A 16816-nucleotide genomic window follows, 5' to 3' on the forward strand; every position below is an offset into this window, starting at 1 on the left:
TCAGGGCATGCTGGGAGTTGTAGTTTTGCAACATCTGGAGGCACCCTGGTTTGGGAAACACTGGCACGGAGGGGCGACATTGTGTAAAGTAGTGTTTCTCAGTCAGGATGTTCCCATGTGGGAACCAACGACAGAATACATGGTAGGTGGAGGTCCTTGAAGAATAATTACAAGGAACTAGGTGCCAAGCTGAAGGGAAGGACCTCTAAGGTTGTGTTCTCTGGAATACTTCCTGTGCCATGCGCATCGCAGGAAAGACAGCGGGAGCTTAGGGAGTTAAATGCATGGCTTAAGTCGTGGTGTAAGGGGGAAAGGTTTGGGTTTTTAGAGCACTGGGCTGACTTTTCATTGGGGTACAAACTCTATTCTACGGATAATTTGCACCTGAATGGAAGGGGGTCCGCTGTGCTGGGGAGAGAATCCTGGAAGGGGTGGCTGATTATTTAAACTAGGTGAGTGGGGGGAGGATAATAAAGCAAAGACAGCAGACAGTGGGATGGATAGGTTAGAGAGGGGTCAGGACATAATGGTGGGTGGAGAGGAGTCCTGTGTGGGGAGGTTAAGAGCAGTGGATAAGGAGATCCATGGGTTACAAACCAGCCGTAAAAATAAATGTAGCCCGAAAAATTGTAACCCCAATAATAAAAAAAATTCCATTAGCCCCAATAACTCAATAACTAAAATAAGCCCCATTAACTCAAAAAATCCCATTAGCCCCAATAACTTAAATAATAACGTTAGATCCAATAAAGCAAAAAATCCCATTAGCCCCAATAACTTAAATAGTACAATTAGCCCTTATAACTCAAATAATAACATTAGCCCCAATAACTCAGAAAATCCCATTAGTGAGACTATATGTGTAAAACTTAATGGAAATGTAAAGTGTATGTTCACAAATGCCAGAAGCCTAGCAAATAAAATGGGGGAGCTTGAGACCTCGATACTGGAGGAACATATTGATATAGTTGGGGTCACTGAGACATGGCTGGACTCCTCGCATTACTGGGCTGTTAATCTGAACTTGCTTTATCTTCAGACTGCCCATCGTCTCAATCCACGTCAGGTTCCCTGGTCCCTGTTCTTCTCCAGATTTAACTTTTTTATTCATTTTCACCCTGCGGAGAAGAATTTTCGGGCTGATGCTCTATCTAGATTTTCAGAGGTACAAGACCTGGAATCCCATCTGCAGCATATTGTTCCTACAGATCGTCTTGTGGTGTCCCGGTACCGTATTGCATACCGTACCTAGTGTAGAGGTCCCCAAAGTCAGAGTAACTATGCTCAGGTAGGGTCCCTTAGGTGGGGCAGCCCCAAATCGCCTCTCCTCAATTCTAATTCTCTAATGTTAATACATGTATATATTTAATAATAATAATAATAATAATATATATCTAATATAATGTATAGTACTTACCTTGTTTGGCATCGCAGGACCTTCGGTCATGTGACCATGTTGAATCTCCTCTATGGTATGTTGGAGGACCTTAGGAGGTCCTTGGGTCACGTGTTACCCACAAATCTTTGTAATGGTGATTGACATCAGTACGGACCAATTAGCACTAGTCCAGCCCCTGCCCATATAAGGGAGCTGTAGCCAATTATCGCTCTCTTGGGTTGCTGCTCTCGTGGATGCCCGACTAGCAGGACGGATCTGTGCAACTTGCAAAGACACGCTAGGCCTCAAAACCTACCGGCCTCAGCTGAACTTAAAACCGTGAGTTCTTAACTACCCCAACTAAAGCTAGCGTGACTACTGGACCGCAACTAAATCCCCTAAATCCAGTGGAACAGCACATAATAACTTAAAGACTCTAAATTGCTAAATTCCCAACCTTTGTCAATCTCCAAAGAAGGCAGTTGTATGCATAGAGACTGTTCAGTTTATGAACCTTGCAGAAATCCTTCAGTAAAAGTTATACCTGTTTCAGAAAACTCTCCGGTTGTGGACATTCTATTATTATCTACCTCCCTATTGCTCTTGGGAAGGGTGGCGGTAGGACAAGCATTACTGAGGAGCCCACACCCTGGCGTCACGAATAGCAAGGGTTAACAAGCACCCTTTAATTACCGCACAGCCACACTCCCCATACCCTACATCCCCAAGCTATCACAGTCTTATTTCTGCAGCACCAGCAAGTCTTCAGCATCTGCCCCCTGGGAAGACTTATGTTTCTTCTCGTTTGAAACTCCGGATCTTGAAATGGGGTTATTCTTCTCTGTTGGCTGGTCATGCTGGAATCTGCACACCAAAGGAAGGGGCCAAAATATTGGTTATCAAAAGTATGAATCTCACTGAAGCTGGGTCTGTATTCTAAAGTGTTGTATTATTAAGTGTTACATTTGAGAAGTTTTATAAGCAGAAGTTTAAAAAGCAGGAGTTGTAAGCAGGACCCACTGTAACTGTAAGTATTACACTCCCTTGATAAAAGTAGTTTTTCTTAATAGTTAATAACAGCTGTTTGTCACCAAGGATATGGACAGCAGGATTGAAGGTTTTCTTCAGTGCACATTGTGCCACATGTATACATCTCTGGAGCAGCAGCTTCAGGGTGAATACCGCTGTGACAAATGTGAGCATGTTGCCCACCTGGAAGCTCGTATTAGAGATCTAGAGGAGCAAAATGCAACATTGAGGGCGATTGACAATCTTCCAGAGCAAGCAGTTAGTGTGGTACAAATGGAGGTTGGAGAAACTAGCCAGGAAGCCCAAGTAGGGAGCTGGGTTAATGTAGTTAGAGGGACTGGAAAGGGGGCAAGGAAAAGGAAGGTCACTTCTGCTTCTGATCTCCCAAGTAAAATTGCCAAGTTGGGCGATGATGCGAGGGCCTCAGTATCAGATATGGCAACCCTAGTGGATACTGGTCTCCCTAACAGCCGGGGGAACAGCTCAACTAGTAGTGTGGGGGATGGTAACGCAGGTAGGCAAAGACAGTTAGTTGTGGTAGGGGATTCTATAATCAGGAAGACGGATAGAATAATTTGTCGCCAAGACCACCTCAACCGAATGGTTTGCTGTCTCCCTGGTGCCAGGGTTCGGCATGTGGTGGAAAGGGTGGACAAATTACTAGGGGGGGCTGGGGATGACCCAGCTGTCGTGGTCCATGTGGAAACCAACGACAGAATACATGGTAGGTGGAGGTCCTTGAAGAATAATTACAAGGAACTAGGTGCCAAGCTGAAGGGAAGGACCTCTAAGGTTGTGTTCTCTGGAATACTTCCTGTGCCATGCGCATCGCAGGAAAGACAGCGGGAGCTTAGGGAGTTAAATGCATGGCTTAAGTCGTGGTGTGAGGGGGAAGGGTTTGGGTTTTTAGAGCACTGGGCTGACTTTTCATTGGGGTACAAACTCTATTCTACGGATAATTTGCACCTGAATGGAAGGGGGTCTGCTGTGCTGGGGGAGAGAATCCTGGAAGGGGTGGCTGAGTATTTAAACTAGGTGAGTGGGGGCAGGATAATAAAGCAAATAAAGCAGACAGTGGGATGGATAGGTTAGAGAGGGGTCAGGACATAATGGAGGGGGGAGAGGAGTCCTGTGGGGGGAGGTTAAGAGCAGTGGATAAGGAGATCCATGGGTTACAAACCAGCCGTAAAAATAAATGTAGCCCGAAAAATTGTAACCCCAATAATAAAAAAAATTCCATTAGCCCCAATAACTCAATAACTAAAATAAGCCCCATTAACTCAAAAAATCCCATTAGCCCCAATAACTTAAATAATAACGTTAGATCCAATAACGCAAAAAATCCCATTAGCCCCAATAACTTAAATAGTACAATTAGCCCTTATAACTCAAATAATAACATTAGCCCCAATAACTCAGAAAATCCCATTAGTGAGACTATATGTGTAAAACTTAATGGAAATGTAAAGTGTATGTTCACAAATGCCAGAAGCCTAGCAAATAAAATGGGGGAGCTTGAGGCCTTGATACTGGAGGAACATATTGATATAGTTGGGGTCACTGAGACATGGCTGGACTCCTCGCATGACTGGGCTGTCAATCTGCAGGGTTTACATTGTTTCGCAAGGATAGAATGAACAGAAAAGGTGGTGGAGTCTGTCTGTATGTAAGAAGTGGTATGAAAGTCAGTGTGAACGATGCCATAGTGTGTGATGATTCTGAGGATGTGGAATCACTGTGGGTAGAATTACAAAAGGAGGGAAATATTGAAAAAATTATATTTGGTGTAATCTACAGACCCCCTAATATCACTGAAGAGATAGAAGGTCGGCTTCATAAACAAATAGAGAGGGCCGCCCGGGCAGGTACAGTGGTAATAATGGGAGATTTTAACTATCCAGATATAGATTGGGGTCGGGGGCTGGCTAAAACTACAAAGGGGCGACAATTCCTAAATTTATTGCAGGATAATTTTATGGGCCAGTTTGTGGAGGACCCAACAAGAAGTGATGCCTTGTTGGATCTGATCATTTCCAACAATGCAGAGCTGGTTGGTAATGTAACTGTGCGGGAAAACCTTGGTAATAGCAACCACAATATAGTTACTTTTGACTTAAAATGTAGAAAACAAGACAGGCGGGGAAGGCAAAAACATATAACTTTAAAAAGGCAAACTTCCCTGGGCTGCTGCACTACAGGACATAGACTGGGGGGAGGTGTTCTCAAATACTGATACAGAAGGTAAATGGGACATCTTTAAATCAACTCTAAATAACTATACAGCTAAATATATACCAAAGGGGAACAAATATAAATGATTAAAACTAAATCCTACATGCAGGGCCGGATTAAGAGCATCATGGTTCTGGTGCTGAAGATTTTGATGCGCCTTTTTATCGGAATATATAAAATGAAAATGCAACACAAAGTAATTTTTCTTAACACAAATAAAGCGCATCTGTCACATGTTTTATGCACATTAAATTACCAGGATAGCTGAATATATGTTAGTGTCCAGAGGAAAAATTGCTGAGTTCACCATAGCAACCAATCAGATCGCTTCTTTCATTTTCCAGAGGCCTTTTCAAAAATGAAAGAAGGGATCTGATTGGTTGCTATGGGCAACTCAGCAACTTTTATACTGGAAGAAAGGAGATTTTGTCTAAGGCAAAGGAAAAGGTTTTTTACACTAAGAACAATAAGGATGTGGAATCCTCTGCCTGCAGATATGATCTTATTAGAGTCTGTAAAGACGTTTAAACAGCAACTGGATGAATATTTGCAAAAGCATAACATTAAGAGATATAGGCCCCGATTTTTTTAGCATGTTGTGATGCCCGCGCTGTAGCATGTTGTGATGCCCGCGCTGTAGCATGTTGCAGAAAATTATTTCCAGTATAATAATCAAATATACCAATTGCCACAGAATGGGAAAGTGCTAAAAAAGTTTTTACCATTTAAAACTACAGCTCCCAGTATGACCTTAAGTATGTGGTAAGGTTATGCAAGGAGCTGTTGTTTCACCCATCATTACTGCAGAACTTACAAGTGACTCCAGCTCTGATAGGACATAATGAGGAGAATACAGAATGATATCAGTGACTACAGGTGACGTCTTCTCTATAGTGAGGAGAATACACAATAAAATCTGTTACTACAGGTGACGTCTTCTCTATAGTGAAGAGAATACACAATAAAATCTGTTACAGGTGACGTCTTCTCTATAGTCTTTTCTTATCTAATTCAGATGGTACATACCGCCAGGATTTGTTTCAGCTAAATGTTCACTCAGCAGAACTTGATACCCAGATGGTTCCTCACTATGTCAGCGGATTCTGATCCTCTATATGAAAACAATAATTATTATAATACTGCCAAACACCATATCCTTTGAATATAATACTGGCACACACTGTACCCTCTGAATATGATACTACCACACACTGTATCCTCTGAATATAAGACCGCCACACACCGTAACCTCTGAATATATTACTACAACACACTGTACCCTCCGAATATAATACTACCACATACTGTGCTCTCTGAATATAACCTTGCCATGCACCCTCTGAATACAATACCGTAATTATGTGGCCCATAAAAACCATACTACCCCAAAATTCCTTATAATATACACTATGGCCGACATGTATAATTGTCTTTAGACTGTTTTTTTGTGTCTAAAAATGGTGCAAAAAAGGCGCAAGCAGGGTTTATTTGTGCCTTTTTTGCGCTTGAGTTGTAATCCACTGATTTTGGCAATACACATAATATGGAAGGGTTTTATGAACTGCACCTTTTTGTGAAAAGGCGCAAAAAATGCGCAAAACCACTGAAAAGTCTCTAAAATTACACCAGCCCAGACTTAGCTTTTGGGTGTATGTGAAGAGTGAAATTTTAGAAAATGTGACCTTCACAAAATTTATCAAATGGTCTGCTACCTTTTAATAAATTTGGTGCTCCTACACATTACCAGCACACAAAAAAGGTGTAAAAATGCTTCTCTTACACCTACAATGATAAATTCCGGCCCATACCTCTGAAATGGAAAACACTCTGTGCCCCTCATATATGGTAATAATGCCCCATCCTGTGCCCCCACATATAATAATGATAACCCATCATGTTCCCCCACATAATAATAATGCCCTCTGTCCTGTGCCCCTCGCATATAATGCCCCTGTCATGTTCCACTCACATATAATGCCACCTGTCCTGCCTCCCCAGGGGCCATTATATGTGAGGGGCACAGGGCATAGGGCATTATATGTGAGGGGCACAGGACAGCCCCCCCCCCCCCCGTCATGTGCCCATATAATGCACATATAATGCCCCCTGACATATGTCCCTGACTTATAATGCCCCCTGTCCTGTGCCCCTCTAATATAATGCCCCCTGAGGTATTATATATGAGGGGCATTATATATGAGGGGCACAGGACATGGGGTATTATATATGAGGGGCACATGACAGGAGGGAATTATATGGACACATGACATGGGGGGGGTCCTGTCATGTGCCCCCCACATATAATGTCCCCCTGTCATGTGCCCCTCATATATAATACCCCATGTCCTGTGCCCCTCACATATTATGCCCCCCTGACATGTGCCCCTCACATATAATGCCCTCGAGGGGGCAGGACAGCCAGGGGCATTATATGTGAAGGGCACATGTCAGGGGGGCATTATGTGAGGGGCACATGTCAGGGGGGCATTATATGTGAGGGGCACAGGACATGGGGTATTATATATGAGGGGCACATGACAGGGGGGCATTATTTGGGCACATGACAGGGTGGTTCTGTCATGTGCCCCCACATATAATGTCCCCCTCATATATAATAAACCATGTCTTGCAACCTATAATGCGGTTGCTGCCCTCCTGACATGTTAAATTGTGCCCCTCACAGTGCCTTACATTATAAATGGCCCCAAGGGCTGTCACCTTTTTCTCCGGGACCCGGTGACTCAGACTGACACGCTGCGGCAGCTGCTGTTAGTCCTTGTGTCAGTGGGAGCCGTGGGGACGTGACTTCCGGGCGCCGCCGTGAAGTGGATGACGTCACCTTAGCTCTCACTGACAGCTGCCGCAGCGCGTGTGACTGGCCGTGGTTACGACGGCCCGGGTGTTGTAAGATAGTGGGGAGCGGGGGGGGGGGGGTGTCGGCGTTAGGTGTTGGCGGCAGAACGGGTGGTGGGTCACCGGTGCAGGCCACTGGGCCTATTTTAATGTAAGGGCCTGGAGCGGCAGCTCCATCCGCGCCTACATTAATCCGGCCCTGCCTACATGGCTGACAAATGATGTTAAAAGAGCAATAAACAACAAAAAAAATAGCCTTCAAAAAATTCAAATCTGATGGGTCAGCTATAACATTTAAACAGTACAAGGAGCTTAATAAAATCTGTAAAAATGTAATAAAAACAGCAAAATTCTAAATGAGAGACAGGTGGCCAAAGAATGCAAAACTAATCCTAAATATTTTTTAGCTATATTAATACAAAAAAACCAAGGACAGAGCATGTAGGACCCCTTAATAATGATAATGGGGAGGTTATCACGGGCGATCAAGAGAAGGCGGAGCTACTGAATGGGTTCTTTAGTTCTGTATATACTATAGAAAAAGGAGCTGACATTGGACAGGTCAGTGCTGGCAACACATCATGTAATGTACTGAACTGGCTTAATGTAGAGGTGGTACAAGGTAAGTTAAGTAAAGTAAATGTAAGCAAATCTCCAGGGCCGGATGGACTACACCCAAGAGTTCTTAGAGAGGTAAGTTCAGTAATATCTGTACCCTTGTTCACGATATTTAGAGATTCTCTGGTGTCTGGTATTGTGCCATGGGACTGGCGCAAGGCGAATGTGGTGCCAATCTTCAAGAAGGGCTCTAGGTCTTCGCCAGGCAATTATAGACCGGTAAGTTTAACGTGCATTGTGGGTAAATTGTTTGAAGGACTTATAAGGGATTACATACAGGAATACATAAGGGATAATTGTATTATAAGTGATAGCCAGCATGGGTTTACTAAGGATAGAAGTTGTCAAACCAATCTAATTTGCTTTTATGAAGAGGTGAGTAGAAGCCTTGACAGAGGAATGGCTGTGGATATAGTGTTTCTGGATTTTGCTAAAGCATTTGATACTGTCCCTCATAGTCGTCTGACAGGTAAGTTAAGGTCTTTGGGTTTGGAAACTTTAGTTTTTAACTGGATTGAACACTGGCTCATGGATCGTACCCAGAGAGTGGTGGTCAATGATTCGCACTCTGATTGGTCCCTGGTTATTAGTGGTGTACCCCAAGGTTCTGTACTGGGCCCGCTGTTGTTTAATTTATTTATCAATGATATAGAGGATGGTATTAACAGCTCTGTTTCTATCTTTGCAGATGACACCAAGCTTTGTAGCATGGTACAGTCTATAGAGGATGTGTATAGGTTACAAGATGACTTGGATAGACTAAGTGTCTGGGCATCCACTTGGCAAATGAGGTTCAATGTGGATAAATGTAAAGTTATGCATCTGGGTACTAATAACCTGCATGCATCGTATGTCTTAGGGGGGATTAAACTGGCAGAGTCACTGGTAGAGAAGGATCTGGGTGTACTTGTGGATCACAGACTTTAGAATAGCATGCAATGTCAGGCTGCTGCTTCCAAAGCCAGCAGGATATTGTCATGTATAAAAAGAGGCATGGACTCAAGGGACAGGGACATAATACTCCCCCTTTATAAAGCATTGGTACGGCCTCACCTGGAATATGCTGTTCAGTTTTGGTCGCCTGTTCATAAAAGGGACACTGCGGAGCTGGATAGGGTGCAGAGATGTGCTACTAAACTAATATGGGGCATGGAACATCTTAGCTATGAGGAGCGATTAAAGGAGTTACAATTGTTTAGCCTTGAGAAGAGACGTTTAAGGGGGGATATGATAAACGTATATAAGTATATAAATGGCCCATACAAAAAATATGGAGAAAAACTTTTCTAGGTTAAACCCCCCCAAAGGACGACGGGGCACTCCCTCCATCTGGAGAAGAAAAGGTTTAGTCTAAAGGGGCGACACGCCTTCTTTACCATAAGGACTGTGAATTTATGGAACAGTCTACCTCAGGAACTGGTCACAGCAGGAACAATTAACAGCTTTAAAACAGGGTTAGATACATTCCTGGAACAAAATAATATTAATGCTTATGCAGAATTATAAAACTAAATCCCTTCCCCTTATCCCCTTACACCCTTCCCTTCAATACCCTGGTTGGACTTGATGGACATAGGTCTTTTTTCAACCATACTAACTATGTAACTATGTAACTAAAACTACAACTCCTAGCATGCCCAGACAGCTAAAAGCTGTCTGGGCATGCTGAGAGTTGTAGTTTTGCAACATCTGAAAGGCCACTGTCACGATGCCGGCTGGCAGGTAGTGGATCCTCTGTGCCAGAGAGGGATTGGCGTGGACCGTGCTAGTGGATCGGTTCTAAGTCACTACTGGTTTTCACCAGAGCCCGCCGCAAAGCGGGATGGTCTTGCTGCGGCGGTAGTGACCAGGTCGTATCCACTAGCAACGGCTCAACCTCTCTGGCTGCTGAAGATAGGCGCGGTACAAGGGAGTAGACAGAAGCAAGGTCGGACGTAGCAGAAGGTCGGGGCAGGCAGCAAGGATCGTAGTCAGGGGCAACGGCAGGAGGTCTGGAACACAGGCTAGGAACACACAAGGAAACGCTTTCACTGGCACGATGGCAACAAGATCCGGCAAGGAAGTGCAGGGGAAGTGAGGTGATATAGGGAAGTGCACAGGTGATAACACTAATTGGAACCACTGCGCCAATCAGCGGTGCAGTGGCCCTTTAAATCGCAAAGACCCGGCGCGCGCGCGCCCTAGGGAGCGGGGCCGCGCGCGCCGGGACAGGACTGACGGAGAGCGAGTCAGGTACGGGAGCCGGGGTGCGCATCGCGAGCGGGCGCTACCCGCATCGCGAATCGCAACCCGGCTGGAGGCGGTATCGCAGCGCCCCGGGTCAGTGGATCTGACCGGAGCGCTGCAGTGAGGAGAGTGTAGCGAGCGCTCCGGGGAGGAGCGGGGACCCGGAGCGCTCGGCGTAACAGTACCCCCCCCCCCCTTGGGTCTCCCCCTCTTCTTAGAGCCTGAGAACCTGAGGAGCAGACTTTTGTCTAGGATATTGTCCTCAGGTTCCCAGGATCTCTCTTCTGGACCACAACCCTCCCAATCCACTAAAAAAAAGGTTTTCCCTCTGACCTTTTTGGATGCCAGAATCTCTTTGACGGAGAAGATGTCCGAGGAGCCGGAAACAGGAGTGGGAGGAACAGATTTGGGAGAGAAACGGTTAATGATAAGTGGTTTAAGAAGAGAAACGTGAAAGGCATTAGGAATACGAAGAGAAGGAGGAAGAAGAAGTTTGTAAGAGACAGGATTAATCTGGCACAAAATTTTGAAAGGACCAAGATAGCGTGGTCCCAACTTATAGCTAGGGACACGGAAGCGGACATATTTAGCGGAGAGCCATACCTTGTCTCCAGGGGAAAAAATGGGAGGAGCTCTTCTTTTCTTATCCGCGAACTTCTTCATGCGTGATGAAGCCTGTAAGAGAGAATTTTGGGTCTCTCTCCATATGATGGAAAGATCACGAGAAATTTCATCCACAGCAGGCAGACCAGAGGGCAAGGGGGTAGGGAGGGGGGGAAGAGGGTGACGGCCGTACACCACGAAAAATGGGGATTTGGAGGAAGATTCAGAGACTCTGAAGTTATACGAGAATTCGGCCCATGGTAGAAGATCTGCCCAGTCATCCTGGCGGGAGGAAACAAAATGTCGTAAATAATCACCCAAGACCTGGTTAATTCTTTCTACTTGTCCATTGGATTGAGGATGATATGCAGAAGAAAAATTTAATTTAATCTTGAGTTGTTTACAGAGAGCCCTCCAGAATTTAGACACGAATTGGACGCCTCTATCCGAGACGATCTGCGTGGGCAACCCGTGAAGACGAAAAATGTGTACAAAAAATTGTTTAGCCAACTGAGGCGCTGAAGGAAGACCAGGAAGAGGGATGAAATGTGCCATTTTGGAGAATCGATCAACGACCACCCAAATAACAGTGTTGCCACGGGAAGGGGGTAAGTCAGTAATAAAATCCATACCAATCAGAGACCAAGGCTGTTCGGGGACAGGCAGAGGATGAAGAAAACCAGCGGGCTTCTGGCGAGGAGTCTTATCCCGGGCACAGATAGTGCAGGCTCGCACAAAGTCCACAACATCCGTCTCCAGAGTCGGCCACCAATAGAAGCGAGAGATGAGTTGCACAGATTTCTTGATGCCCGCATGACCTGCGAGATGGGAGGAGTGACCCCATTTGAGGATTCCGAGGCGTTGGCGTGGAGAAACAAAGGTCTTTCCTGGAGGAGTTTGCCTGATGGAGGCTGGAGAAGTGGAAATCAGGCAGTCAGGAGGAATGATGTGTTGCGGAGAGAGTTCAAGTTCAGAAGCATCCGAGGAACGAGAGAGAGCATCGGCCCTAATGTTCTTATCGGCAGGCCGAAAGTGAATTTCAAAATTAAATCGGGCAAAGAACAGAGACCACCTGGCCTGGCGAGGATTCAGCCGTTGGGCAGACTGGAGGTAGGAGAGGTTCTTGTGATCGGTGTAAATAATAACTGGAAATCTTGACCCCTCCAGCAGATGCCTCCATTCCTCAAGTGCTAATTTAATGGCTAGAAGCTCTCGATCCCCGATGGAGTAGTTCCTCTCCGCCGGAGAGAAGGTCCTAGAAAAAAAACCACAAGTAACAGCATGCCCGGAAGAATTTTTTTGTAGAAGGACAGCTCCAGCTCCCACAGAGGAGGCATCAACCTCCAATAGGAAGGGTTTAGATGGGTCAGGTCTGGAGAGCACGGGAGCCGAAGAAAAGGCAGACTTGAGCCGTTTAAAGGTGTCTTCCACTTGAGGAGGCCAAGACTTGGGATCGGCATTTTTTTTGGTTAAAGCCACGATAGGAGCCACAACGGTAGAAAAATGTGGAATAAATTGCCTGTAATAATTGGCGAACCCCAAAAAACGTTGGATAGCACGGAGTCCGGAGGGGCGTGGCCAATCTAAGACGGCAGAGAGTTTGTCTGGATCCATTTGTAGTCCCTGGCCAGAGACCAAGTATCCTAGGAAAGGAAGAGATTGGCATTCAAACAGACATTTCTCTATTTTGGCATAGAGTTGATTGTCACGAAGTCTCTGAAGAACCATACGGACATGCTGGCGGTGTTCTTCTAGATTGGCAGAAAAAATCAGGATATCGTCCAGATATACAACAACACAGGAGTATAAGAGATCACGAAAAATTTCATTAACAAAGTCTTGGAAGACGGCAGGGGCGTTGCACAGGCCAAAGGGCATGACCAGATACTCAAAGTGTCCATCTCTGGTGTTAAATGCCGTTTTCCATTCATCCCCCTCTCTGATGCGGATGAGATTATAAGCACCTCTTAAGTCCAGTTTGGTAAAGATGTGGGCACCTTGGAGGCGATCAAAGAGTTCAGAGATGAGGGGTAGGGGGTAGCGGTTCTTAACCGTGATTTTATTAAGACCGCGGTAGTCAATGCAAGGACGTAGAGAGCCATCTTTTTTGGACACAAAGAAAAATCCGGCTCCGGCAGGAGAGGAGGATTTACGGATAAAGCCCTTTTTTAAATTTTCCTGGACGTATTCAGACATGGCAAGAGTCTCTGGGGCGGACAGAGGATAAATTCTGCCCCGGGGTGGAGTAGTGCCCGGGAGGAGGTCGATAGGACAATCATAAGGCCTGTGAGGAGGTAGAGTCTCAGCTTGTTTTTTGCAAAAAACATCCGCAAAGTCCATATAGGCCTTAGGGAGACCGGTTACAGGAGGAACCACAGAGTCACGGCAAGGGTTACTGGGAACCGGTTTTAGGCAGTCCTTGGAACAAGAGGGCCCCCAACTCTTGATCTCCCCAGTGGGCCAATCCAGGGTTGGGGAATGAAGTTGAAGCCAGGGAAGTCCAAGGAGAATTTCAGAAGTGCAATTGGGGAGGACCAAAAGTTCAATCCTCTCGTGATGAGGTCCGATGCACATTAGAAGGGGCTCCGTGCGGAAACGTATGGTACAGTCCAATCTTTCATTGTTTACACAATTGATGTAGAGGGGTCTGGCGAGACTGGTCACCGGGATGTTGAACCTGTTGACGAGAGAGGCCAAAATAAAATTTCCTGCAGATCCGGAGTCCAAGAAGGCCACAGCAGAGAAGGAGAAGGCAGAGGCAGACATCCGCACAGGCACAGTAAGACGTGGAGAAGCAGAGTAGACATCAAGGACTGTCTCACCTTTGTGCGGAGTCAGCGTACGTCTTTCCAGGCGGGGAGGACGGATAGGACAATCCTTCAGGAAGTGTTCGGTACTAGCACAGTACAGGCAGAGATTCTCCATGCGGCGTCGTGTCCTCTCTTGAGGTGTCAGGCGAGACCGGTCGACCTGCATAGCCTCCACGGCGGGAGGCACAGGAACAGATTGCAGGGGACCAGAGGAGAGAGGAGCCGGGGAGAAGAAACGCCTCGTGCGAACAGAGTCCATATCCTGGCGGAGCTCCTGACGCCTTTCGGAAAAACGCATGTCAATGCGAGTGGCTAGGTGAATGAGTTCATGTAGATTAGCAGGGATTTCTCGTGCGACCAGAACATCTTTAATGTTGCTGGATAGGCCTTTTTTAAAGGTCGCGCAGAGGGCCTCATTATTCCAGGATAATTCTGAAGCAAGAGTACGGAATTGTACGGCATACTCGCCAACGGAAGAATTACCCTGGACCAGGTTCAACAGGGCAGTCTCAGCAGAAGAGGCTCGGGCAGGTTCCTCAAAGACACTTCGAATTTCCGAGAAGAAGGAGTGTACAGAGGCAGTGACGAGGTCATTGCGGTCCCAGAGCGGTGTGGCCCAAGACAGGGCTTTTCCAGACAGAAGGCTGACTACGAAAGCCACCTTAGACCTTTCAGTGGGAAACTGGTCCGACATCATCTCCAAGTGCAGGGAACATTGGGAAAGAAAGCCACGGCAAAACTTAGAGTCCCCATCAAATTTATCCGGCAAGGATAGTCGTAGACCAGAAGCGGCCACTCGCTGCGGAGGAGGTGCAGGAGCTGGCGGAGGAGATGATTGCTGAAGCTGTGGTAGTAACTGCTGTAGCATAACGGTCAGTTGAGACAGCTGTTGGCCTTGTTGCGCTATCTGTTGTGACTGCTGGGCGACCACCGTGGTGAGGTCAGCGACAACTGGCAGAGGAACTTCAGCGGGATCCATGGCCGGATCTACTGTCACGATGCCGGCTGGCAGGTAGTGGATCCTCTGTGCCAGAGAGGGATTGGCGTGGACCGTGCTAGTGGATCGGTTCTAAGTCACTACTGGTTTTCACCAGAGCCCGCCGCAAAGCGGGATGGTCTTGCTGCGGCGGTAGTGACCAGGTCGTATCCACTAGCAACGGCTCAACCTCTCTGGCTGCTGAAGATAGGCGCGGTACAAGGGAGTAGACAGAAGCAAGGTCGGACGTAGCAGAAGGTCGGGGCAGGCAGCAAGGATCGTAGTCAGGGGCAACGGCAGGAGGTCTGGAACACAGGCTAGGAACACACAAGGAAACGCTTTCACTGGCACGATGGCAACAAGATCCAGCAAGGAAGTGCAGGGGAAGTGAGGTGATATAGGGAAGTGCACAGGTGATAACACTAATTGGAACCACTGCGCCAATCAGCGGCGCAGTGGCCCTTTAAATCGCAAAGACCCGGCGCGCGCGCGCCCTAGGGAGCGGGGCCGCGCGCGCCGGGACAGGACTGACGGAGAGCGAGTCAGGTACGGGAGCCGGGGTGCGCATCGCGAGCGGGCGCTACCCGCATCGCGAATCGCAACCCGGCTGGAGGCGGTATCGCAGCGCCCCGGGTCAGTGGATCTGACCGGAGCGCTGCAGTGAGGAGAGTGTAGCGAGCGCTCCGGGGAGGAGCGGGGACCCGGAGCGCTCGGCGTAACAGCCACAGTTTGGACACCACTGATGTAGAGCAAGAATACCCCTGGTGTCCAAACTGTGGCCCTCTAAGAAAACGTCAGTGGTGTCCAAACTGTGGCACTCCAGATGTTGCAAAACTACAACTCCCAGCATGCCCGGACAACTGTTGCTCCTAGGGACAACATCTTTCTGCCTAGGCAATTTTGCCTCTGTGTAATTGAAGAGGGCCATAGTTCTCCCTTTGCAGGTCACCCAGGTATCCTAGGCACAAATGAATTAATTAAAAGGATTTATTTGGTGGCCTACTCTCAGTAGAGATTTTAAGGCCTTAGTGTCTGCTTGTGGGACTTGTGCCCAGGCAAAGTCTCCCCGATCACTCCCTGCTTTTGAATTATGTCCACTTCTTATCCAAGAGAAACCTTGGACCCATATTTCCATGGATTTCATGGTGGATTGACCCAATTCCGAGGGTAAAACTATTCTGTAGGTAATAGTGGACAGATTCAGCAAACAATGCCATTTGGTACCACTCCAGAAACTTCCCTCTGCTCAAGTGTTAGCAGACGTTTTTGTCAGACACTTTGTCCATTACCATGGGTTATCTATTAATGATGTTTCTGATAGAGGGGTACAATATGTGTCCAAATTCTGGCAGGCATTTTGTAAAAGACTGGGGGTTGATTTGTCATTTTCTTCCGCATTTTACCCTTAGTCTCACGGCCTAACAGAAAGAATGAAACAGAGTATTGAGCCATATCTTCGGAGTTATGTTACTGACAAGCAAGATGAGTGGGTTTTATACTTGGCACTGGCCGAATATGTCACCATTCTTTTGTGTGTATGGGTTCAATCCTTTGGTTGACCTCTTTTCTAGGACCTTCTAGTAACAATCCAGAGGTGGATAACTCAATAAACAAACTATGCACAGTTTGGGCGCATGTTCAAAAGAACCTGGAAAAAGCCCAAGAAAAACAGATGCACTTGTGGCACAGGTGTCAGGGTGAATATAACTGGACATAAGATGGACACAGGAAGATGCTGAGCAGAGGAATGTGGATTGACCCTGTTGTGTATGTCTGGTCTGGGTGGGGCTGGATGGACACAGGAAGATGGGGGGATATTGACCAAAGGAATGCAAATTATTCCTGGTGCCCACCTCAGGTCTGGGGCAGAAGCCTTGGAGACGCTGGAGAGGCCTTCCCTCCCCCCTACAGGAATCTGGGTAGATAAGAAGAGCTGGGTGGGGGACTCTGAGAGTAGTGTGTGATGTCCCAGAGACAGGAGCTGATGCTAGTACAGAGCCTGCTGGGACCTGTAGTACCCCAATAGCTGAGGAGTCATCTGATGGAGTTGCTGTGTTGATCTCTGGGGTGAGAGTTGCTCCCAGTACAACC

The 16816-nt window shown here is 46.8% G+C and overlaps 1 long non-coding RNA gene across 1 annotated transcript in view; it reads right to left on the reverse strand.

Annotated features, from left to right (window-relative positions):
• Positions 1–1988: 1988 nt before the first annotated feature.
• LOC130281988 (uncharacterized) overlaps positions 1989–16816 on the reverse strand; it is a 31186-nt gene continuing 16358 nt past the window's right edge. The window contains exons 2-3 of the long non-coding RNA XR_008846190.1: positions 5666–5750; positions 1989–2242 (exon numbers count right to left, since the gene is read on the reverse strand). This is a non-coding gene — a long non-coding RNA (uncharacterized LOC130281988). The remainder of the gene's footprint in view (positions 2243–5665; positions 5751–16816) is intronic.

This window comes from Hyla sarda, chromosome 7 (assembly GCF_029499605.1).
Source record: "Hyla sarda isolate aHylSar1 chromosome 7, aHylSar1.hap1, whole genome shotgun sequence".
Classification (NCBI taxonomy): domain Eukaryota; kingdom Metazoa; phylum Chordata; class Amphibia; order Anura; family Hylidae; genus Hyla; species Hyla sarda.